The sequence below is a fragment of the Leptonychotes weddellii genome, chromosome 8 (genome assembly GCF_054177405.1).
Source record: "Leptonychotes weddellii isolate Sample4059 chromosome 8, ASM5417740v2, whole genome shotgun sequence".
In the NCBI taxonomy this organism is placed as follows: Eukaryota; Metazoa; Chordata; class Mammalia; order Carnivora; family Phocidae; genus Leptonychotes; species Leptonychotes weddellii.
The window spans coordinates 32,492,627-32,501,836 of record NC_138376.1 but is presented as its reverse complement, the minus strand read 5'-3'; positions in this window follow the sequence as shown (position 1 = coordinate 32,501,836).

Genomic DNA, 9,210 nt, shown 5'->3' with positions numbered 1-9,210 from the left:
GTCTATCCGTGTTGCTGCAAGTGGCAGGATTTCCTTCTTTCTCATGGCTGCATAATATTCCACGTATATATAATCACATCTTTATTCATCCATTGATGGACACTTAGCTTGTTTCTCTATCTTGGCTACTGTGAATAATGCTGCAGTGAACATGGGAATGCAGATATCTCTTTGATATCCTGTTTTCATTTCCTTTGGATTTATATCCAGAAGTGGGATTGGTGGATCATATGGTGGTTCTAATTTTTGGAGGAAACTTCATGCTGTTTTCCATAGTGGTTGCAGCAATTTACATTCCCACAATAATGCACAAGGATTCCATTTTCTCCACATTCTCAACCACACTTATCTCTTTTTTTTTTTAAGATTTTATTTATTTATTTGACAGAGAGAGAGAAAGCACAAGCAGGAGAAGCAGCAGGCAGGGGAGAAGGAGGCTCCCCACCGAGCAAGGAGCCCGATGCAGGAGTCAATCCCAGGACCCTGGCATAATGACCTGTGCTAAAGGTGGACACTTAACCGACTGAGCCACCCAAGGTGTCCCTCTTGGCTTTTTTGATGATAGCCATTGTAATAGGTGTGAGGTGGTATCTCATTGTGATTTTGATTTGCATTTCCCTGATGATTAGTGATGTTGAGCACCTTTTCATGTACCTGTTGGCCATTTGTATGTCTTCTTGGGAAAAATGTCTACTCAGTTTCTCTGCTCATTTTTAATTCAGATTTTTTTTTTCTGCTATTAAGTTGTATGGGTCCTTTTATAATATGGATATTAATCTTTTTTTTTTTTTAAAGATTTTATTTATTTATTTATTCATGAGAGACAGAGAGAGAGAGAGAGGCAGAGGGAGAAGCAGGCTTCCCGCGGAGCAGGGAGCCTGATGCGGGACTTGATCCCAGGACCCTGGGATCATGACCTGAGCTGAAGGCAGATGCTTAACGACTGAGCCACCCAGGTGCCCCAGAACTTAAATCTTTTTGACTTCTCTACTGGTAGCACCACTGATTAAGGACTAGTGATAACATCTTTAATGGCTTACTCCTTTTTAGGGTCTGGTTATTTTCTGTTGACCACAGGAGACTGTCATAAATAAGCCCCCCCCCCACCCCCCACCCCCAGACACCTAGGGCAGGGTGGTCTGGTGTGTTCCTTTTTCTCTGGTTTCCTTATACCTCCACATTTTTGGGATTTCTGTGAGCCTGATCACATAGCCCCCTATCTATTTCTCCCTACCTAGCCCTGCCTGTCCCTTACTCATTATCAGATAAATAATTTGTAATTATTTTCTCCCATTCTGTAGTTTGCCCTTTTCAATTTATTGTTTCCCTTGCTCTGTAGAAGCTCTTTAGTTTGATGTAGCCTCACTTGTTTATTTCAGCTTCTGATGCCTTTGCTTTTGGTGTCAAATCCAAAAAATCGTTGCCAAGACCAATATCAACCAGCTTACCCCCTATGTCTTCTAAGAGTTTTATGATTTTAGGTCTTATGTTCATCTTTAATCCATTTTTTTTAAAGATTTTATTTATTTTTTAGAGAGCGAGCGAGCGAGAAACAGCATGAGAGGAGAGAGGGTCAGAGGGAGAAGCAGGCTCCCCGCTGAGCCGGGAGCCCGATGTGGGACTCGATCCCAGGACCCTGGGATCATGACCTGAGCCGAAGGCAGACGCTTAACCATCTGAGCCACCCAGGCGCCCATCTTTAATCCATTTTGAATGGATTTTTGTGTATGGTGAGAGATAGGGGTCTAGTTTCATTCTTTTGCATGTGACGATCCAGTTTTCCCAACACAATTTATTGAAAAGACTATCCTTTCCCCATTGTATGTTCCTGGCTCCTTTGTTGTAAATTAACTGACCATATATGCATGCGTTTATTTGTGGGGTCTCTATTCTGTTCCATTGATCTAAGTGTCTATTTTTATGTCAGTGCCACACTGTTTTGATTACTAAGGCTTTGTAATATATTTTGTAATCTATATCTATATTTTTAAAGATTTATCCATTTATTTGAGAGAGAGAGAGTGGGGAGGGAGGGGCAGAGGGAGAGGGAGAGAGAAACTCAAGCAGACTCCTCACCAAGTGCGGAGCCCAACGTGGGGCCTGATTTCACGACCCCCAGATCATGACCTGAGCCAGCGAAACCAAGAGTGGGCCACTCAACCAACTGCGCCACCCAGGCGCCCCTATTTTGTAATATATTTTGAAATCAAGAGGTATGATGCCTCTAGCTTTGTTCTTCTTTCTCAAGATTGCTTTGGCTATTTGGGGTCTTTCATGGTTCCATACAAATTTTAGGATTTTTTGTTCTACTTCTGTGAAAAATGCCATTGGAATTTTGATAGGGATTGCATTGAATCTGTAGGTTGCTTTGGGTAGTATGGGCATTTTAACAATATCAGTTCTTCCAATCGATGAGCACAGAATATTTTCCCATTTATTTGTGTCTTCTTCAATTTCTATCATCAGTGACTTATAATTTTTAGTATACAGATCTTTCACCTCTTTGGTTAAATTTATTCATAAGTAATTTATTCTTTTTGATGCAAAAAGATATCCTAGTGGGGTCAAGTAGTATTTCATGGTTTGTTTTTTTTTTTAAAGATTTTATTTATTTACTTGACAGAAAGAGACACAGCGAGAGAGGGAACAAAAGCAGGGGGAGTGAGAGAGGGAGAAGGAGGCTTCCCTCTGAGCAGGGAGCCTGATGCGGGACTCGATCCCAGGACCCTGGGATCATGACCTGAGCTGAAGGCAGATGCTTAACGACTGAGCCACCCAGATGCCCCATATTTCATGGTTTTGATTTGCATTTCCTCAGTGACTAATGATGTTGAGCATCTTTTTGATGTAGTTTGAAGGTTGGGATTTGGAGCTGATGGCCAAAAAAGAATTCTTAAGTGCAAATAGGTGCAAATAGGTGGTTTTATTAAAGCACGGGGACAAGACCCGTGGGCAGAAAGAGCTGTTGCCCTGGGGTTGTGAGGGGTGCCTGATTATATACTTGAGAATGGGGGGAGGTAAGGAAAAGGGAGGTTTCAAAAGGATTTTTGTATGTTAAAGAAGACTCACAGGATACCAGAGGCCTTGCCATTGTCAAGTTCAGGTTGTTTTTCCTTCTAGTAAGGCATTAACAGCAAGATAGTTGGGAGCTTCCTGGAGAGACATTACACTTTGCCCACTTCAAGTGTCTGTCAATGGGCTACAGATTATAAGGACATTTCATTGTATCTACATTTCCTTCGGGAAGCTAGGCCATTGATAGAAATGCTTTGTCCTTGTAAATTGCTAAGACTTTTGTAAACTGAGGGAGACTTCTGTCCTGCAGGACTGTGATCTCTATCAGTTAACCATTTGTTTTTCCCTAGGGCAGCCCGGAGTGCCTGAGGAATGTCACACATACCACATGGGGGGAGGTGGGTGTAGGGTGTCAGCTTCTGCTTTGTTCTCAGCTAGCCTTCTGCTCCCTCATCAGAATCATGCAATATGGACTCTTGGGCCTGACTTCTTCCGTTCGTCACAATGTTTTGGAGATCTATCCACATTCTCTTATATATGTCAGTGGCTCATTCCTTTTTGTTGCTGAGTAGTAATCCAGCGTTTAGATATATCACATTCAGGTAATTTTTGAGATAAGATTTCTGTATATTACAGGACAGAGAAAAAGGAGTCAATGAACAGGGGAAGAGGAGAGTCACTAACATGGAAGGTTAATATGGTAGATTTCTGCTGTATATTCCTTATTAAAGAAAATCTTTCCATCTGTTTCTTCAGTCAGTTAAATCAAGATTTAAAGGACTGTATTTTGCTTTTAATGCTAACTAATGAAATGCCAGAGGCTGGCCTTTAAAAGCAAGTCTCGGGGTGCCTGGGTAGCTCAGTCAGTTAAGTGTCTGCCTTCAGCTCGCGTCATGATCTCAGGGTCTTGGAGGGCTCCCTGCTCAGTGGGGAGACTGCTTCTCCCTCTCTCTCTGCTTGCCACTTCCCTCTGCTTGTGCTCTCTCGCTTGTGCACGCTCTCTCAAATAAATAAATAAAATCTTTTAAAAAAATAAATAAAAGGAAGTCTCACAATTTTTTTTAAAGATTTTATTTATTTATTTGAGATAAAGAGCAAGAGCAGCGGGCAGAGGGAGAAGTAGGCTCCTCCTGAGCAGGGAGCCCAATGTGGGGCTCAATCCCAGGACCCTGGGATCACGACCCGAGCTGAAGGCAGACACTTAACCGACTGAGCCACCCAGGCACCCCAAGACTGACATTTTTATAAACGTTCTCAATTTAACTCCTTCTCAAATCAGATTCTTTGAACTACTTTGATAATGCAGAATGCTATTGCTTCCTCTGTTGCTGCAAGGAAGAGGGGTCATCTTCATTTCTTTCACAGACACTTTTGTTAAAAATTGTGAGACTTGGGGCACCTGGGTGGCTCAGTCAGTAAAGCATCTGCCTTCAGCTCAGGTCATGACCCCGGGGTCCTGAAACTGAGCCCCGCATCGGCCTCCCTGCTCATCAGGAAGCCTGCTTCTCCCTCTCCAGCTACCTCCTGCTTGTGTTCTCTCTCTCACTGTCAAATAAATAAATAAAATCTTTTTTTAAAAAAATGTCGGTCTTGTTTTCCATTTCCATTTGTGCCAATTGGAGACTTGGTGATGATAACTATTATCAACTTGCTATGTTCTCTCTTAATTTAAATATGTCCTTGGAAGTGTAATTTGAATAAAGGGGTCATAAAAGACTTTCATCCTGGGAAAATCACTTACAAAATAAACCTATAGTTCTTATTAGTTTCTTACTTGATCGTATGTTTGATTTATTGCCCTAATAATATTGTGCTAATGCTATTTTTATGTTCCTAAACACTGCAAATACTCTAAGTATAAATACTGTCTCCTCAAATCAGAAGAGGATGATTGGCATAATGCAAAACATAAAAACTCCTAACTGTGCTAGGTTTTTTTATTTTCACAAGGAGATTGAGTCTGGTCTCACGTAAATTAGTACCAAAGAATGAGAATAATTGTGAAAGAAGCGCCCTCCAGAGGCAGGAAAGCAATTAGAATCATTTACAGTCAAAATAGTACGTGGTTACAAAATTACACAATCACATGTGCTAAGAAAACATAGTTCATTTTCTGTAAGTGATCAAATCTTCACAACCCCAATACCACTAGTGGGTTGGTACCTTAAACTTGCCAATTAATAGAATCTCTGTGTCTTTCGGTTTCAACAGACTGTGGCAAAACAATTCCTTCAGGCAAATTCTACTTGAGATTGTCTCCTCCTCTTCTTCTTTCTGATATGTCTTCTGGAGTGTGCAATGGCTGTGTGACCTCCTGGTAAATGGGGAGAGAGAGTCTTAGATCTGCTCTCACAGGGTCTTTGGCACCCCTGGTTTCTGAAGTAGTTTTCCTTTTCTGCCTTTCTGATCACCGGGGAACCTTGTTGGCTACTGCCCTTGAAGTCCACATGCGATGAAGAGTTGGTCTAATCTCTTGGTTCAGTTATGACTCGGCGGTACGTACACCAATAACTGTCTCATACGGGCTCCTGTTGGCTCTAAGGATCTCTCTGAGTCTCACTCATGTCCTGGAACGATCCTGGTTCAAGCTGAAACACGATTCTTCTGAAACACTGTGGGGTCTCAGGAAATTTTGGAGGCTTTTTCATGCCCTCTTTGCCTAGTTAGGGCACATTACCACATCTACATTTTTATGCATGGCAAGGGAGGGAGGTGACGAGAGATGCAAGTCACCCACCTCTTAAATCTCTGAAAGTCCAAGTTCTTTGCCTTACCTTTCACTTCCCCTTCTTCCCTGACTCAGGAATTTTTTTTTTTTTAAATAAAGATTTTGTTTATTTACTTGAGAGAGAGAGCATAGAGGGAGAGGGAGAAGTAGACTCCCGGATGAGCAGGAAGCCCGACGTGGGGCTCAATTCCAGGACCCCAGGATCAGGACCTGAGCCAAAGGCAGACACTCAACCAAATGAGCCACCCAGGTGCCCCTAAAATAGCAATTTTAAAATGCAAGAGTTGATTAAGACATCAAAAGATGCCATTAAGAAAGTAAGAAGGCAGAAAAAAAAAAAAGTAAGAAGGCAAGCCACTGTATGGAAGAAACTATGTGTGATGCATATAGCTGACAAATGACTCAGCAGAATATATGAAGAATTCTTAAAAATTGATAAGTGTCAGATGCTACGAAAGCACACACACAAGTTGTATCTTTCCACAATGTCATCTTTAGTCAATCATGAAGCAAAGTTAAATCACAACAGGGGCGCCTGGGTGGCTCAGTCGTTGGGCGTCTGCCTTCGGCTCAGGTCATGATCCCAGGATCCTGGGATCGAGCCCTGCATCAGGCTTCCTGCTCGGTGGGGAGTCTGCTTCTCCCTTTGCCTGCCGCTCCCCCTGCTTGTGCTTGCTCTCTCCCCTGCCCCCTCTGTGTGTCAAATAAATAAATAAAATCTTTAGGGGCACCTGGGTGGCTCAGTCGTTGGGCGTCTGCCTTCGGCTCAGGTCATGATCCCGGGGTCCTGGGATCGAGCCCCGCATTGGGCTCCCTGCTCGGCGGGGAGTCTGCTTCTCCCTCTCCCACTCCCCCTGCCTGTGTTCCCTCTCTTGCTGTGTCTCTCTCTGCCAAATAAATAAATAAAATCTTTTTTAAAAAGAAACTTTAAATCACAACTATAAAGCGGGTTCAGGATTCCAAACTCAATGACATTTCACCATGTGATTAAGCTTGGCTTCCTACACAGCACACAGAGCAGGACAGAAGACAAACCAAACAACAAACAAGATAACAGAAGGGTGATAAAATCTTTAAAAAAAAATAAAATAAAATCTTTAAAAAAAAAAAAGGGGGGGGCGCCTGGGTGGCTCAGTTGGTTAAGCGACTGCCTTCGGCTCAGGTCATGATCCTGGAGTCCCAGGATCGAGTCCCACATCGGGCTCCCTGCTCAGCGGGGGGTCTGCTTCTCCCTCTGACCCTCCCCCCTCATGCTCTCTCTCTCTATCTCATTCTCTCTCTCAAATAAATAAATAAAATCTTTAAAAAAAAAAATAAAAAAAGATAACAGAAGGGTGCAGGAAGTGAACGAACTAAACGCGAAGTCTGTCTGTGGGTGTGCAGTTGAGATAAGGCCTCGGTCTGGTCCAGTCAGCCCTTGGCCCTCACTGCTTCTGATGTTCAAGCAGGGAAGGATCTCGGTTCTGTTCGGAGATCAATCAGGCAGAGCCTTCCGTGGCAGCTGCCTTTTTTATTTTTATTTATTTTTTTAAAGATTTTATGTATTTATTTGAGAGAGAGAGAGAGAGAGAGAGAACACGAGATTGGGGAGGATCACAGGGAGAAGCAGACTCCCCGCCGAGCAGGGAGCCCTATGCGGGACTCGATCCCAGGACTCCAGGATCATGACCTGAGCCGAAGGCAGTCGCTTAACCAACTGAGCCACCCAGGCGCCCCAACCCTTATGGTACTCCTTTGTCTTATCATGTATTCTAGCTGGCCTTTTCAGATAGACCTATTGAAGTCTTAGTTATTTTGCCAACCAGAAGACAACATCTTGTAATATTAGAGTGCTATACTATAGAATGTGCCATGTGCTCTGCACCAGTGACCAACTATAATGGAGCTATTTTTCTCATACCCAGAATTCACAAGTGGTGCCTCTTAAAATTACACTTGCATCTGTGAGAAATCACCACAAATTTAGTGGCCCAAAGCAACACATTTATGGTCTTACAGTTCTGGAGGTCAGAAGTCTGAAATGGTTCTCACTGAGCTAAAATCAAATGACGTTATGGCTGTATGACTTGGAGGTTCTAGGGGCAAACCTGTTTCCTTGCCTTTTCTAACTTCTAGAGACTGCCCACAGTGCTAACTCTTCTAGGAAACTTAAGCTGTCTTCATGTCATGGTGACCTTGTAGCTTCCTGGCCAATCATGGCCCCATTCCATTTTCTTTTATTTATTTATTTATTTATTTATTTATTTATTTATTTATTTATTTATTATTTTAATTACAGTATAGTTATCATACAGTGTTATATTAGTTTTAGGTGTACAATATAGTGATTCAACAATTCCATACACCACACTGTGCTCATCACAGCAAGCACACTCCTTAATCCCCATCAACTATTTCCCCCATGCTCCCACCCACCTCCCCTCTGGTAACCATCAGTTTGTTCTCCAAAGTTAGGAGTCTGTTTCTTGGTTTGTCTCTCTCTCTCTCTTTTCTTTGCTCGTTTGTTTTGTTTCTTAAATTCCACATATAAGTGAAATCATATGGCATTTGTCTTTCTTTGATTTACTTCACTTGGCATTGTACTCTCTAGCTCCATCCATGTCATTGCAAATGGCAAAAGAGAAATAAAAGCAAAAATAAACTATTGGGACTACATCAAAATAAAAAGCTTCTGCACAGTAAAGGAAACAACAAAACTAAAAGGCAACCTACTGAATATAAGAAGATATTTGCAAATTATATGTCCAATAAAGGGTTAATACACAAACTATATAAAGAACTTCTACAACTCAACACCCCAGAAACAAATAATCCAATTAAAAAATGGGCAGAAGACATGAAGAGACATTTCTCCAAAGAAGACATACAGATGGCCAACAGACACATGAAAAGATGTTCAACATCATCCATCATCAGGGAAATGCAAATCAAAACCACAATGAGATATCATCTCACACCTGTCAGAATGGCTAAAATCAAAAAGACAAGAAACAACGAATGTTGGCAAGAATGTAGAGAAAAAGAACACTCTTGCACTGTTGGTGGGAATGCAAACGGGTGCAGCCACTGTGGAAACTTTTTATGGAGTTTCCTCAAAAAGTTAAAAATAGAACTACCCTACAATCCAGCAATCACACTACTGGGTATTTACCCCCAAAATACAAAAACACTAATTCAAAGGGATACATGCACACATATGTTTATAGCAGCATTATTTACAATAGCCAAATTATGGAAGTGACCCCCTTCCATTTTCAAAGCCGGTGATGACTGGTCAACTCTTTTTCAGGCTTCATCACTGAAATTGAATCTCCTGCCTCCCTCTTTCATTTATAAGGTAAATACTTGTGATTACATTGGGCGCCTGGATAATCTAGGACACTCTCCCCATCTCAAGGTCAACTGCTTAACAGTCTTAATGCCATCTGCAGCCTTAATCCCTCATTGCCATGCAACCTAACATATTC